General features: G+C 42.3%; 3 pseudogenes; 1 reads left to right on the forward strand and 2 right to left on the reverse strand.

The window, feature by feature from the left end:
* Window positions 1-2,107: 2,107 nt before the first annotated feature.
* Window positions 2,108-2,225, reverse strand: LOC146041058 (5S ribosomal RNA; annotated as a pseudogene).
* A 7,062-nt stretch (window positions 2,226-9,287) lies between these two features.
* LOC146041069 (5S ribosomal RNA) lies at window positions 9,288-9,405 on the reverse strand (annotated as a pseudogene).
* A 4,472-nt stretch (window positions 9,406-13,877) lies between these two features.
* Window positions 13,878-13,995, forward strand: LOC146041080 (5S ribosomal RNA; annotated as a pseudogene).
* The last annotated feature ends 3,230 nt before the right edge of the window (window positions 13,996-17,225 follow it).

The following is a 17,225-nucleotide window of genomic DNA, read 5'->3' on the forward strand; positions in this document are numbered from 1 at the left end:
CCCCATGGGCCGAGATCCTTGTTTGACCTGAAGGATATCTGTGGAAGCAGAGGCTGAGCGACCTGGTCTATCAAAAATACGGCGAAAAGTCTGGATAAACATGTCATAGTCTGCAAGGAGAGGATCAGACTTCTCCCACAGCGGTGATACCCATTCGAGGGCAGTTCCGGAAAGCAATGAGACGATATATGCAATCTTTATTCTAGCTGTGGGGAAGTTGTGAGGTAACAGTTCAAATTGAATTTGACACTGATTAATGAATCCCCTGCAGGTTTTGGAATCACCGTCGTATTTGCTTGGTACCGGCAATTGGAGACTGGAATGGGAAGTGGGTGGTAAAAAATTTTGGACAGTCGACACATGAGTTGACAATGACTGCTGCATTGTATCCAATCGACTGGATACCTCTTGAAGATATTTTATCACTCGCTGCTGAGTGGCTTCTTGAGTCTCTATCCGAGCGGTAACATTTTGGATGACCGCTGGTCCCACACTGGGGTCTTGAACCGAGTCCATCGGCCTTGAACAAACTGTCAGCGCAGGGATATTTTGTGTTCCCGGCTGTGACCGTGGTGGACCAGTGGAGGGCGCTGGATAGTTGAACGCAGGAGGTTTGATATGAGAAATACACAGGAGGATCAGGGCACTGTGAACCAGAGTGTTGGCGGAGACCAGGAACAGGGGCGCGGAGTCTAACCTGCCAGCGGTATTCACCAGGGAGCCCCGCAAGGAGCTTTGGACTTAGCTGCGTCTGACAGGCAGGTCGCGGCCCCCTGCCCTGGCCCTCTGGATGCAGGCTGGGGTGATGACACTTGAACTTGGAGAGCTCAATGAGGGAAGTGCAATCTGGGAATTGCTGGGGATGTCGACGTGAGATGTCGACCGTGGTGTCGACAGATGAGGGAAGGCCCCGGGGTACTTGCTGGAAGTATAGGACAGATGATGTAGTCACTATGAGAGCAGCAGGGAGTAGTCAACCCCGGAGTCGACAGAGTCTGTCGGCAGTTTTCAGGACCAGGTGGGAAAGTCACTGATGGGCTGAAAAGCCAAATGATGTTTGTAGCGGAACACCGGCTACTCAACTGCAGGGATGGAATCGCAGGAGTCTTCTGGAGATGGAGAGAACCAGGTAGTATCGCAGGGGTACGCTGGAGATCTCGGAGCCTTGGAAACTTCTCTGACACAGGAGATTCTGGGAACAGGTAAGCAATTGTTCAAGGCAAGGAATGAAGGCCCAGGGCCTGAGTTATATCCCCCTTGCCTTTCTGTGATTGGCTGCCAGCCGCAGCACTAATCAACACTGGGGAAAGACAGACACACCTGATTACTGAGTGGATTTAGAAAGAAGGATTGGCACTGGTTTGAGAAGTACGTTGAGTAATAATAGTACAAAAGTATTAGATATATAGAACCAGCGTGGTTACTGCTTGACGAAAATGTATCATAGCAGTGTTAGGCTGGTGGTGCTCCCAAAGGATGTTCAGTATTTAAACTGTGAGACAAAAAAAGGGGGGTGGTCATAAGAAAGACCAAAAAGGGAACATACAGACGGGTTTTTGGGGCACACTTTATAATAACAATAGTATGGTTTATGTGAAGAGATGATAAATGGGTGAGATAAGACTTAACTTTTATTAAGATTATGCTCTAAAAAAGGTTGTATTTAAATCAGAAGCAAACAATGTGCTCGGCAAGACAATACATATTCAATAAATTATAGTTGGAAATATCACAGGATAAAAGGTTAATAACCTGTCAAAAAAGAAAGAAAGAGGGTCCTTGATACAATTATCAAAGTGGGCGCAATGTTTAGGGTAAACAATACACAGATACCTGTAGCAAAAGAAATCCCTGTAGTTAAACACAAAATGTTCAATTAGTGAAAATATCAAGGAAAATTATACAGGGTACAGGTATATAATTGTGAACGCATGACACACCAAATCAAAAAAGGTTAATGAGTAACCAAAAAGTGGGAAATAATGATGCACGGTCTCTACCTGACAGTGAAAAGAAATAGTAAAGATAAGAAAATGTGAAAATTATAGAAACATTGGAAAGATTGGTAAGATTGAGCTGTATCCAGAAGTAATCTCTTACTGCAAGTTAATTACAACACCCGGTATTCCCAAAGAGTCCTCCCAGAGGTACTAGCCGGGCCCAACACTGCTTAGCTGCTGAAATCGGAATGGGTTCAGGCGATCCAGTGTGGTATGGTAGTAATATTGTAAACATGTGAGAGGGATACCCGAGTTTGAGGCTCAAATGAAATAAAGTGCTTCTGCTGTCAGAGGCGCCCTAAATGGTCCACCCTGGTGCTCACCAGCATTGCAGGGGGGATGGATACGACGCGACTGATGAGAGAGCACTGAAGTCAGAAGAGAACAGCGAAAAAGATGGGCTGGTGTCAATAGTGCAGTCCCTAACCTCTGCTGTCCATCATCCACCTTAGGTGTCCAATAATGAATGAGAGAGTCAAGGATTGCTGATCCTGTCCCAGAAAAAGAAGAAATTAAATGATAATGGGGGCAGCACAGCCGAGGATGTTGTTCCTAGTAGTGATGTGGCTGAAAAAAGGGGGATGGGGTTTATCAAGAGTAACAGGGATTGGTTAATCCAAAGTTTTTTGGGGTTTGTATCCTCATGAGTGGTACATCTTAGTCTCCTACAAGTGTCAGTGAGTGGTGGTTTCTGACAGGAGCTATTATGCTACCTTGAGGAGATTTATTGCTGGATTGCCCAGTCTGTGTGCTGTAAAGACAGATGGAGCAGTTTTTTTGCTGCCTTGTGTTTAAGGAAGCAGATAATGATATAGTCTGTATAATAAATTCAGTGCTGTTTTCAACAGAATATAGGGAAAGGGAGAGAAGGTGTAGATGATAACAGTAAATGAAGTATCAAATCACAATAAATTATGCATGCAGTCAAGATTTGGGAATTATTGCTATTAACAGCGCTGGTCACTCATTACCCAACTGTGGATTGTCCAGTCTGTGTGCTGCAACAACAGATGGAGCGATTTTTAGCTGCCTTGTATTTAAGGAAGCAAATAATAATACAGACTGTGTAATAAATTAGGTGCTGTCGTCAACAGGATATAGGGAAAGGGAAAGAAGGGATAGATGATTACAGTCAATTAAGTATCAATCACAGTGAAGTATGCATGCAATCAGAGTTTGGAAATTATTGCTGTTAACAGCGCTGGTCGCTTGTTACCAAACAGTTGCTGCAAATGAAGAAATATCACAATAAGGTATGCATGCAATTAAGATTTAGAATTTTTTGCTGTTAACAGCGCTGGTCTCTTCCAAATGTAGCAGTGTTATACACAACATGGAGACAAGTGACAGTATTACATACACAATATCTAATGGTTATATTGTACAAGGATTTGTACAGAAATAAACAAATGATATTAAATGCCCGGAGTACTGAATACCAGGATAAATGCTGCAATATGGTACTGCTGCCTGTAGTTACTGGCGCAGTGGACCAGATGCAGTTAATTAGCGCGAATGCTCTGGCTTAAAGTTATAGACCCCAAATGAAACAAAAGATATTAAATGCACGGAGTACTGAATACCAGGATAAATACTGCAATATGGTGCTGCTGCCTGTGATCACTGGCGCAAGGGACCAGATGTAGTTAATTAGCGCAAATGCTCTGGCTTGAGGTTATAGACCCCAAATCAGACGGGTATCGGCATTCAGTTGCGGGGGCCGCCTGGGGTATAAGTTTTGTTATGCCGCCTGGGGGTAGGGAATAGTGCGGATGGCTAAGACAGAGAACTCCCCAAGGAGAGTGAGGGGAGAAACGGTACTTAGCTTTGGAGGACGCGGCACCCGACGCCAGATGCCAGGAGCCGCTGCTCCTGTTGTCAGGTAGTAGTCAGCGTGGACGACGGAGGTTGGGGGTGTGTCAGAGGCGTGTCCTCACACGTGTTTCGCCTGTGGCTTTCTCAAAGGACGCTGCCCGAGAAGAAGAACAGCCGGTATAAGTATGTGGCTCTGACCAATTGGAACCGGGGGGAGGGGACGTAAAGGGATGGCTGATAAATAAGTGAAATGGTCGTAAGATGCAGATGGAAAGGAAAGGGAGGGGAGGGGGCAATAATACAGGAGACGCAGTGTTGCGCTCTGCTTGTGATAGCGTAGATTCTGAGCGGGGAACTGAGAAGTTTAAAAGGATTGCTGCTGCGGTAGTTAGTACGTGAGCAGCATGTGCCGGTTGGGACATATATTGTACAATGATAAACTGTGCTGTCTTGAGCTCTGCTTGTGATAGCGGAGATTCAGAGCGGGGAACTGAGAAGTTTACAGGGATGCTGCTGCGGTAGTTAGTACGTGAGCAGCATGTACCGGTTTGGACATATATTGTACAATGATAAACTGTGCTGGTTTTAAGGAATGCTGCTATGTAATAGGATACAGGAAATCATTTTTGGAATTGACAATAGCAGTGGGGGTGTGTCTGTCTGAAGAATGTGTATGTAAAAGTGTGTACAAATGTGAAAATTATAATTAAAATAAATATATATATAGTAAAAAAATATATATATATAAAATAATGCAGAAAAATTATGTATGCGATAATGAACATATAATGCAGAGAGATCCACCACATATGCATTGGAAAATGGATGATTAACGGTTAACAGAGACTGCTGATGGGAAGAAGGGAATGGACTGATATAATGTGATCCTGTATAGAATTGAAGTATATAGTGTATTAAATAATAAATGGAGTGGCATAATAAAATAAATAAAATGAATAATGATTGCCATAAAGTCATTTCCTTTATGCGGTACTGGATGGGAAAGAGGTATAGGTGTGAATGTTGAGGAATGATTATTTACAAGCAGAAAAAATGGTATTAGATAGATATATATAAAAATGATAGTAAAAGATAGGGACAGTTAGGGTCCAGGTTGGGGCTTCCCCACTAAACACTAAGACGATGGTTCCCAAGCGGGAAAGAAGCATTGTTGTCTATGTTACATAGTTGAGTAGGGATGGAAGCAGGTTAGAGGCTGCAGAGGATTGGTAAAGAATGGAACCATGCAGGAGAGATTGGCCATATAATATGAATCGTGTTGTATAATTCCAATGAAGAATAGAAGGGAGTGAGAAAAGTGGGAATGAAAATTTACAAAGAGTGGAAGAGTTGGCTTTTACAAGAAAGCACTAAAGTTGATCCCCTCGTTGAGGCCTTTTGGAGTCAGAGATCCCAAGTGGAAGATCCACCAGCTTTCTTTGCGGAGGAGTGCTTGATTGATATCTCCTCCTCTTCTTCCAAGATGAAGTTGTTCTAAACCACAGAATTTGAGATCTTTGGTATTGGAGGCATGTTTTATCAAAAAGTGTCGTGCCACTGATGTTAAAGTTTTCATTCTGGATTGGTCACTAACGGCATTTCTAATGTTACCTAGGTGTTCTAGAATCCTCTGTTTAAGAGGCCTGGAGGTCATGCCTATGTATCTTAGCTGACAAGGGCATGTGATGCAGTAGATGACGTTGGGGGTTTTGCAATTGAAATGTTCCCTGATCAGAATCGGTGTTCCAAATTTGTCATCCACAGTCTTGATGTTGTTGACGTGACCGCATGCTTTACAATTACCACAGGGATAGGTTCCTGTGGTCTGTGGTTTCCTCGGTTGGTTTGAGGTGTAGTGGCTGTGCACCAAATTATCTTTCAGGTTAGGTGCCCTGCGCCAACTCATGTCCACTCGTGTGTTCAGGTTTGCGGCCAGATCAGGATCAGACAGAAGAATAGGCCAGTGTCGTTGGATGATATTTTTAATCGATTTCCATTCCTGGCAGAAGTTTCCTACCAGTCGGATCGTCTTGGACGTGGTGTCTTTGGGACTTTTGAACAAGATCTGCTCACGGGAGGTGGAAAGTACGGCTTTCTTTGCTCTCTTGATGAGTCTTTTAGAATAACCACGTTCATGTAGTCTCTGCGATAGATCTTCACATTTGTCCTTGAAAACCTGGTCATCAGAGCAATTGCGTCGGAGTCGTAAAAATTCGCCTTTTGGAAGGTTGTCAATAGTCGGGGGGAAGTGAGAACTGGTACTGTGAAGCAGGCTATTCGTAGAGGTGGATTTACGGTACAGTTCCGTGGAGAGCATGTTGTTAGTATCCCTGTAAATTCTCAAGTCCAGGAAGTTGATACTGTTACTGTCACATTCAAAAGTGAACTTTAGATTCAGGTCGTTGGTGTTTAGTCGCTCGATGAATTGGGTAAGATGGAGTTTAGACCCTTTCCAGATAACAAGGATGTCATCAATGTATCTCATCCAGTTTTGGATACAATCAGTATCATTATCATTTTGGAAGACAACTTCCCTCTCCCACCATCCAAGGAAGAGGTTTGCGTAGGTGGGAGCACAGGCTGCTCCCATCGCAGTACCCCTTCCCTGGACGTAATAATAATTCTCAAAGATAAAGTAATTCTTCCGGAGTGAAAAGTCCAGGAGCTCCAATAGAAATTCATGAAACGGGGTGACGCCCTCCATTTGCATGAAATATCTCACTGCTCGGATGCCAAGATCATGCTTGATGCAATTGTAGAGCGATTCAACGTCTAATGAGACGAGAAGATGGTCATCGTCTAATTGTATATCGTGAAGTTTCTGGAGGACATCTGTAGTATCCTTAGTGTACGATGGTAGGCTGACCACATGGTGACGAAGATGAATGTCCAGAAAGGTGCATGCATTCTCAATTAGGGAACCATTTCCGGACACAATAGGTCTTCCGGGTGGTTCTTCCAAGCATTTATGGACCTTTGGGAGTAAATAGAATGTTGCTACCCTTGGTGTAGGGTTCTCAAGGTATTTATGCTCTGATCTTGTTATGACCCCATTGGCCAGTGCCCTGCCAATGATTTTGTTATATCCAAGTAGGAAATTCGAGGTGGGATCGAACATGGACTTGGTATAACACGATGTGTCGTTGAGTTGTTTGTATACCTCTTTTAAATACATCGGGACAGGCCATATGACAATGTTTCCACCTTTGTCAGATGGTTTGACAACAATATCCGTTAGTTCTTTAATTTCTCTGAGTGCCTTTGCTTCCTGTTTGTTCAAATTACCTTTTGGTAGGAATTTGTTAGTTTTTTTCTTAAGGTATAGTTGGTCCAGGTCCTTGGCAACTAGGTTAGTAAAGACTCGTACTTCTGGGCAAATGTTATCTTGCGGGAAGAAAGTTGAGCGCTTCTTGCATATATGTCTGCTGTTACTGGGTTCTTCTGGATTCTCTAGGTCTTCAAGTTCCTTAATGGCCTGTAATTCTCTTGTTGACCATTCTGGAGTCCGTCCGGAATCGGTGAAATCTTTGCGAGAGGCATGGAATTTAGTGAGAAGAAGCTTGCGACTGAATAACTGTATACTGGTTTCCCATCGGAATCTGTCAAACTTGCCAGTGGGTGAGAAAGAGAGACCTTTGTGTAGGACATTTTGTTGGTCGGTGGTCAGGATATGGGTGGACAGATTGATAATTTGGAGGCCAGAAGTAGGTGGAACTAATTGGGTTTCTTCCTCTGTGACTGGCGACTCGGTTGTCGTGGCTCCCATTGTGTCCAATCCCTTCTTCGATTTCTTCTTTGACCTTCTTGTCTTCCTCCCCCTCGATAGGAACCCCTTCCCCCTACAAACTCTAAAAAATGTTGCTGGTTATTGATGTGTGAGTTGTCGTATGAATTGTCGCTCAGTTCGTCAGCGCTCGAGTATTCAGATTCTGAGGGAGATGGTGTACCTCTTTTTTCTTGGTTGTAGTTCTTCCTTGGAGCTCTCTGAAAACGTGTCCAATTGAATATTTTGCCTGTTGCAAAATCTCTTTGATCTCTTAGAAATTTAGTTTTTTTGCGATCTATGATGATTGTCTCGTATTGGTCTAGTTCTTTCTTGTTTTTGTCGAAGTTTGCTTGGAATTGTGGATCTTGCTCCCACTTTTCTAATTTTTTGCCTAATTCCTCAATGTTTTTGGAACATTCTTCTAGGATCAAGTTGTTATGACGAATCAGTATGGACATCAGCTCATGAGAGCATTTGAGAAGGCTCGTCTCCCACTCTTTCTTGAGAGTGTCGGTGGCCAGATCGAAGGCCGGGAAAGTTTTCGGTCTGAGGCCTCGTGGTGTGATTTTCTGCTTGTAGTAATTCTCCAAACTGGAGAGGTCCCAGTTTGTGCGTATTTGTTTTTGGAGTAATCTCTTCAGACTGGCCAAATCGTCATCCCACGTTTGGTCAGTTTCAGTCAGGTTTGATTGAGTTGGAAATATAGTGTTGAAGTCATTTATTCTATGTCGACTTGTTAATTCACTTCGTAAGTTAAATGTGGACATATTAGGGTATAATGATAATTGCGAGATGAAGTCGGCTGTTCTTCCACCTCGGTGTTGATGTCTTGTAAGATGGTAAGAGAGGTCAGAGAAGTCGGAGGTACAGAGTAGATAATATACCGTGCTCAAATCCAAGAACCTGAGAAAGAACTCAGTTTAGAACTAAGTGGATTTAGAAAGAAGGATTGGCACTGGTTTGAGAAGTACGTTGAGTAATAATAGTACAAAAGTATTAGATATATAGAACCAGCGTGGTTACTGCTTGACGAAAATGTATCATAGCAGTGTTAGGCTGGTGGTGCTCCCAAAGGATGTTCAGTATTTAAACTGTGAGACAAAAAAAGGGGGGTGGTCATAAGAAAGACCAAAAAGGGAACATACAGACGGGTTTTTGGGGCACACTTTATAATAACAATAGTATGGTTTATGTGAAGAGATGATAAATGGGTGAGATAAGACTTAACTTTTATTAAGATTATGCTCTAAAAAAGGTTGTATTTAAATCAGAAGCAAACAATGTGCTCGGCAAGACAATACATATTCAATAAATTATAGTTGGAAATATCACAGGATAAAAGGTTAATAACCTGTCAAAAAAGAAAGAAAGAGGGTCCTTGATACAATTATCAAAGTGGGCGCAATGTTTAGGGTAAACAATACACAGATACCTGTAGCAAAAGAAATCCCTGTAGTTAAACACAAAATGTTCAATTAGTGAAAATATCAAGGAAAATTATACAGGGTACAGGTATATAATTGTGAACGCATGACACACCAAATCAAAAAAGGTTAATGAGTAACCAAAAAGTGGGAAATAATGATGCACGGTCTCTACCTGACAGTGAAAAGAAATAGTAAAGATAAGAAAATGTGAAAATTATAGAAACATTGGAAAGATTGGTAAGATTGAGCTGTATCCAGAAGTAATCTCTTACTGCAAGTTAATTACAACACCCGGTATTCCCAAAGAGTCCTCCCAGAGGTACTAGCCGGGCCCAACACTGCTTAGCTGCTGAAATCGGAATGGGTTCAGGCGATCCAGTGTGGTATGGTAGTAATATTGTAAACATGTGAGAGGGATACCCGAGTTTGAGGCTCAAATGAAATAAAGTGCTTCTGCTGTCAGAGGCGCCCTAAATGGTCCACCCTGGTGCTCACCAGCATTGCAGGGGGGATGGATACGACGCGACTGATGAGAGAGCACTGAAGTCAGAAGAGAACAGCGAAAAAGATGGGCTGGTGTCAATAGTGCAGTCCCTAACCTCTGCTGTCCATCATCCACCTTAGGTGTCCAATAATGAATGAGAGAGTCAAGGATTGCTGATCCTGTCCCAGAAAAAGAAGAAATAAAATGATAATAGGGGCAGCACAGCCGAGGATGTTGTTCCTAGTAGTGATGTGGCTGAAAAAAGGGGGATGGGGTTTATCAAGAGTAACAGGGATTGGTTAATCCAAAGTTTTTTGGGGTTTGTATCCTCATGAGTGGTACATCTTAGTCTCCTACAAGTGTCAGTGAGTGGTGGTTTCTGACAGGAGCTATTATGCTACCTTGAGGAGATTTATTGCTGGATTGCCCAGTCTGTGTGCTGTAAAGACAGATGGAGCAGTTTTTTTGCTGCCTTGTGTTTAAGGAAGCAGATAATGATATAGTCTGTATAATAAATTCAGTGCTGTTTTCAACAGAATATAGGGAAAGGGAGAGAAGGTGTAGATGATAACAGTAAATGAAGTATCAAATCACAATAAATTATGCATGCAGTCAAGATTTGGGAATTATTGCTATTAACAGCGCTGGTCACTCATTACCCAACTGTGGATTGTCCAGTCTGTGTGCTGCAACAACAGATGGAGCGATTTTTAGCTGCCTTGTATTTAAGGAAGCAAATAATAATACAGACTGTGTAATAAATTAGGTGCTGTCGTCAACAGGATATAGGGAAAGGGAAAGAAGGGATAGATGATTACAGTCAATTAAGTATCAATCACAGTGAAGTATGCATGCAATCAGAGTTTGGAAATTATTGCTGTTAACAGCGCTGGTCGCTTGTTACCAAACAGTTGCTGCAAATGAAGAAATATCACAATAAGGTATGCATGCAATTAAGATTTAGAATTTTTTGCTGTTAACAGCGCTGGTCTCTTCCAAATGTAGCAGTGTTATACACAACATGGAGACAAGTGACAGTATTACATACACAATATCTAATGGTTATATTGTACAAGGATTTGTACAGAAATAAACAAATGATATTAAATGCCCGGAGTACTGAATACCAGGATAAATGCTGCAATATGGTACTGCTGCCTGTAGTTACTGGCGCAGTGGACCAGATGCAGTTAATTAGCGCGAATGCTCTGGCTTAAAGTTATAGACCCCAAATGAAACAAAAGATATTAAATGCACGGAGTACTGAATACCAGGATAAATACTGCAATATGGTGCTGCTGCCTGTGATCACTGGCGCAAGGGACCAGATGTAGTTAATTAGCGCAAATGCTCTGGCTTGAGGTTATAGACCCCAAATCAGACGGGTATCGGCATTCAGTTGCGGGGGCCGCCTGGGGTATAAGTTTTGTTATGCCGCCTGGGGGTAGGGAATAGTGCGGATGGCTAAGACAGAGAACTCCCCAAGGAGAGTGAGGGGAGAAACGGTACTTAGCTTTGGAGGACGCGGCACCCGACGCCAGATGCCGGGAGCCGCTGCTCCTGTTGTCAGGTAGTAGTCAGCGTGGACGACGGAGGTTGGGGGTGTGTCAGAGGCGTGTCCTCACACGTGTTTCGCCTGTGGCTTTCTCAAAGGACGCTGCCCGAGAAGAAGAACAGCCGGTATAAGTATGTGGCTCTGACCAATTGGAACCGGGGGGAGGGGACGTAAAGGGATGGCTGATAAATAAGTGAAATGGTCGTAAGATGCAGATGGAAAGGAAAGGGAGGGGAGGGGGCAATAATACAGGAGACGCAGTGTTGCGCTCTGCTTGTGATAGCGTAGATTCTGAGCGGGGAACTGAGAAGTTTAAAAGGATTGCTGCTGCGGTAGTTAGTACGTGAGCAGCATGTGCCGGTTGGGACATATATTGTACAATGATAAACTGTGCTGTCTTGAGCTCTGCTTGTGATAGCGGAGATTCAGAGCGGGGAACTGAGAAGTTTACAGGGATGCTGCTGCGGTAGTTAGTACGTGAGCAGCATGTACCGGTTTGGACATATATTGTACAATGATAAACTGTGCTGGTTTTAAGGAATGCTGCTATGTAATAGGATACAGGAAATCATTTTTGGAATTGACAATAGCAGTGGGGGTGTGTCTGTCTGAAGAATGTGTATGTAAAAGTGTGTACAAATGTGAAAATTATAATTAAAATAAATATATATATAGTAAAAAAATATATATATATAAAATAATGCAGAAAAATTATGTATGCGATAATGAACATATAATGCAGAGAGATCCACCACATATGCATTGGAAAATGGATGATTAACGGTTAACAGAGACTGCTGATGGGAAGAAGGGAATGGACTGATATAATGTGATCCTGTATAGAATTGAAGTATATAGTGTATTAAATAATAAATGGAGTGGCATAATAAAATAAATAAAATGAATAATGATTGCCATAAAGTCATTTCCTTTATGCGGTACTGGATGGGAAAGAGGTATAGGTGTGAATGTTGAGGAATGATTATTTACAAGCAGAAAAAATGGTATTAGATAGATATATATAAAAATGATAGTAAAAGATAGGGACAGTTAGGGTCCAGGTTGGGGCTTCCCCACTAAACACTAAGACGATGGTTCCCAAGCGGGAAAGAAGCATTGTTGTCTATGTTACATAGTTGAGTAGGGATGGAAGCAGGTTAGAGGCTGCAGAGGATTGGTAAAGAATGGAACCATGCAGGCATCTGGCGTCGGGTGCCGCGTCCTCCAAAGCTAAGTACCGTTTCTCCCCTCACTTTCCTTGGGGAGTTCTCTGTCTTAGCCATCCGCACTATTCCCTACCCCCAGGCGGCATAACAAAACTTATACCCCAGGCGGCCCCCGCAACTGAATGCCGATACCCGTCTGATTTGGGGTCTATAACCTCAAGCCAGAGCATTTGCGCTAATTAACTACATCTGGTCCCTTGCGCCAGTGATCACAGGCAGCAGCACCATATTGCAGTATTTATCCTGGTATTCAGTACTCCGTGCATTTAATATCTTTTGTTTCATTTGGGGTCTATAACTTTAAGCCAGAGCATTCGCGCTAATTAACTGCATCTGGTCCACTGCGCCAGTAACTACAGGCAGCAGTACCATATTGCAGCATTTATCCTGGTATTCAGTACTCCGGGCATTTAATATCATTTGTTTATTTCTGTACAAATCCTTGTACAATATAACCATTAGATATTGTGTATGTAATACTGTCACTTGTCTCCATGTTGTGTATAACACTGCTACATTTGGAAGAGACCAGCGCTGTTAACAGCAAAAAATTCTAAATCTTAATTGCATGCATACCTTATTGTGATATTTCTTCATTTGCAGCAACTGTTTGGTAACAAGCGACCAGCGCTGTTAACAGCAATAATTTCCAAACTCTGATTGCATGCATACTTCACTGTGATTGATACTTAATTGACTGTAATCATCTATCCCTTCTTTCCCTTTCCCTATATCCTGTTGACGACAGCACCTAATTTATTACACAGTCTGTATTATTATTTGCTTCCTTAAATACAAGGCAGCTAAAAATCGCTCCATCTGTTGTTGCAGCACACAGACTGGACAATCCACAGTTGGGTAATGAGTGACCAGCGCTGTTAATAGCAATAATTCCCAAATCTTGACTGCATGCATAATTTATTGTGATTTGATACTTCATTTACTGTTATCATCTACACCTTCTCTCCCTTTCCCTATATTCTGTTGAAAACAGCACTGAATTTATTATACAGACTATATCATTATCTGCTTCCTTAAACACAAGGCAGCAAAAAAACTGCTCCATCTGTCTTTACAGCACACAGACTGGGCAATCCAGCAATAAATCTCCTCAAGGTAGCATAATAGCTCCTGTCAGAAACCACCACTCACTGACACTTGTAGGAGACTAAGATGTACCACTCATGAGGATACAAACCCCAAAAAACTTTGGATTAACCAATCCCTGTTACTCTTGATAAACCCCATCCCCCTTTTTTCAGCCACATCACTACTAGGAACAACATCCTCGGCTGTGCTGCCCCTATTATCATTTAATTTCTTCTTTTTCTGGGACAGGATCAGCAATCCTTGACTCTCTCATTCATTATTGGACACCTAAGGTGGATGATGGACAGCAGAGGTTAGGGACTGCACTATTGACACCAGCCCATCTTTTTCGCTGTTCTCTTCTGACTTCAGTGCTCTCTCATCAGTCGCGTCGTATCCATCCCCCCTGCAATGCTGGTGAGCACCAGGGTGGACCATTTAGGGCGCCTCTGACAGCAGAAGCACTTTATTTCATTTGAGCCTCAAACTCGGGTATCCCTCTCACATGTTTACAATATTACTACCATACCACACTGGATCGCCTGAACCCATTCCGATTTCAGCAGCTAAGCAGTGTTGGGCCCGGCTAGTACCTCTGGGAGGACTCTTTGGGAATACCGGGTGTTGTAATTAACTTGCAGTAAGAGATTACTTCTGGATACAGCTCAATCTTACCAATCTTTCCAATGTTTCTATAATTTTCACATTTTCTTATCTTTACTATTTCTTTTCACTGTCAGGTAGAGACCGTGCATCATTATTTCCCACTTTTTGGTTACTCATTAACCTTTTTTGATTTGGTGTGTCATGCGTTCACAATTATATACCTGTACCCTGTATAATTTTCCTTGATATTTTCACTAATTGAACATTTTGTGTTTAACTACAGGGATTTCTTTTGCTACAGGTATCTGTGTATTGTTTACCCTAAACATTGCGCCCACTTTGATAATTGTATCAAGGACCCTCTTTCTTTCTTTTTTGACAGGTTATTAACCTTTTATCCTGTGATATTTCCAACTATAATTTATTGAATATGTATTGTCTTGCCGAGCACATTGTTTGCTTCTGATTTAAATACAACCTTTTTTAGAGCATAATCTTAATAAAAGTTAAGTCTTATCTCACCCATTTATCATCTCTTCACATAAACCATACTATTGTTATTATAAAGTGTGCCCCAAAAACCCGTCTGTATGTTCCCTTTTTGGTCTTTCTTATGACCACCCCCCTTTTTTTGTCTCACAGTTTAAATACTGAACATCCTTTGGGAGCACCACCAGCCTAACACTGCTATGATACATTTTCGTCAAGCAGTAACCACGCTGGTTCTATATATCTAATACTTTTGTACTATTATTACTCAACGTACTTCTCAAACCAGTGCCAATCCTTCTTTCTAAATCCACTTAGTTCTAAACTGAGTTCTTTCTCAGGTTCTTGGATTTGAGCACGGTATATTATCTACTCTGTACCTCCGACTTCTCTGACCTCTCTTACCATCTTACAAGACATCAACACCGAGGTGGAAGAACAGCCGACTTCATCTCGCAATTATCATTATACCCTAATATGTCCACATTTAACTTACGAAGTGAATTAACAAGTCGACATAGAATAAATGACTTCAACACTATATTTCCAACTCAATCAAACCTGACTGAAACTGACCAAACGTGGGATGACGATTTGGCCAGTCTGAAGAGATTACTCCAAAAACAAATACGCACAAACTGGGACCTCTCCAGTTTGGAGAATTACTACAAGCAGAAAATCACACCACGAGGCCTCAGACCGAAAACTTTCCCGGCCTTCGATCTGGCCACCGACACTCTCAAGAAAGAGTGGGAGACGAGCCTTCTCAAATGCTCTCATGAGCTGATGTCCATACTGATTCGTCATAACAACTTGATCCTAGAAGAATGTTCCAAAAACATTGAGGAATTAGGCAAAAAATTAGAAAAGTGGGAGCAAGATCCACAATTCCAAGCAAACTTCGACAAAAACAAGAAAGAACTAGACCAATACGAGACAATCATCATAGATCGCAAAAAAACTAAATTTCTAAGAGATCAAAGAGATTTTGCAACAGGCAAAATATTCAATTGGACACGTTTTCAGAGAGCTCCAAGGAAGAACTACAACCAAGAAAAAAGAGGTACACCATCTCCCTCAGAATCTGAATACTCGAGCGCTGACGAACTGAGCGACAATTCATACGACAACTCACACATCAATAACCAGCAACATTTTTTAGAGTTTGTAGGGGGAAGGGGTTCCTATCGAGGGGGAGGAAGACAAGAAGGTCAAAGAAGAAATCGAAGAAGGGATTGGACACAATGGGAGCCACGACAACCGAGTCGCCAGTCACAGAGGAAGAAACCCAATTAGTTCCACCTACTTCTGGCCTCCAAATTATCAATCTGTCCACCCATATCCTGACCACCGACCAACAAAATGTCCTACACAAAGGTCTCTCTTTCTCACCCACTGGCAAGTTTGACAGATTCCGATGGGAAACCAGTATACAGTTATTCAGTCGCAAGCTTCTTCTCACTAAATTCCATGCCTCTCGCAAAGATTTCACCGATTCCGGACGGACTCCAGAATGGTCAACAAGAGAATTACAGGCCATTAAGGAACTTGAAGACCTAGAGAATCCAGAAGAACCCAGTAACAGCAGACATATATGCAAGAAGCGCTCAACTTTCTTCCCGCAAGATAACATTTGCCCAGAAGTACGAGTCTTTACTAACCTAGTTGCCAAGGACCTGGACCAACTATACCTTAAGAAAAAAACTAACAAATTCCTACCAAAAGGTAATTTGAACAAACAGGAAGCAAAGGCACTCAGAGAAATTAAAGAACTAACGGATATTGTTGTCAAACCATCTGACAAAGGTGGAAACATTGTCATATGGCCTGTCCCGATGTATTTAAAAGAGGTATACAAACAACTCAACGACACATCGTGTTATACCAAGTCCATGTTCGATCCCACCTCGAATTTCCTACTTGGATATAACAAAATCATTGGCAGGGCACTGGCCAATGGGGTCATAACAAGATCAGAGCATAAATACCTTGAGAACCCTACACCAAGGGTAGCAACATTCTATTTACTCCCAAAGGTCCATAAATGCTTGGAAGAACCACCCGGAAGACCTATTGTGTCCGGAAATGGTTCCCTAATTGAGAATGCATGCACCTTTCTGGACATTCATCTTCGTCACCATGTGGTCAGCCTACCATCGTACACTAAGGATACTACAGATGTCCTCCAGAAACTTCACGATATACAATTAGACGATGACCATCTTCTCGTCTCATTAGACGTTGAATCGCTCTACAATTGCATCAAGCATGATCTTGGCATCCGAGCAGTGAGATATTTCATGCAAATGGAGGGCGTCACCCCGTTTCATGAATTTCTATTGGAGCTCCTGGACTTTTCACTCCGGAAGAATTACTTTATCTTTGAGAATTATTATTACGTCCAGGGAAGGGGTACTGCGATGGGAGCAGCCTGTGCTCCCACCTACGCAAACCTCTTCCTTGGATGGTGGGAGAGGGAAGTTGTCTTCCAAAATGATAATGATACTGATTGTATCCAAAACTGGATGAGATACATTGATGACATCCTTGTTATCTGGAAAGGGTCTAAACTCCATCTTACCCAATTCATCGAGCGACTAAACACCAACGACCTGAATCTAAAGTTCACTTTTGAATGTGACAGTAACAGTATCAACTTCCTGGACTTGAGAATTTACAGGGATACTAACAACATGCTCTCCACGGAACTGTACCGTAAATCCACCTCTACGAATAGCCTGCTTCACAGTACCAGTTCTCACTTCCCC

This window comes from Crinia signifera, chromosome 1 (assembly GCF_055691185.1).
Source record: "Crinia signifera chromosome 1, ASM5569118v1, whole genome shotgun sequence".
Classification (NCBI taxonomy): Eukaryota; Metazoa; Chordata; class Amphibia; order Anura; family Myobatrachidae; genus Crinia; species Crinia signifera.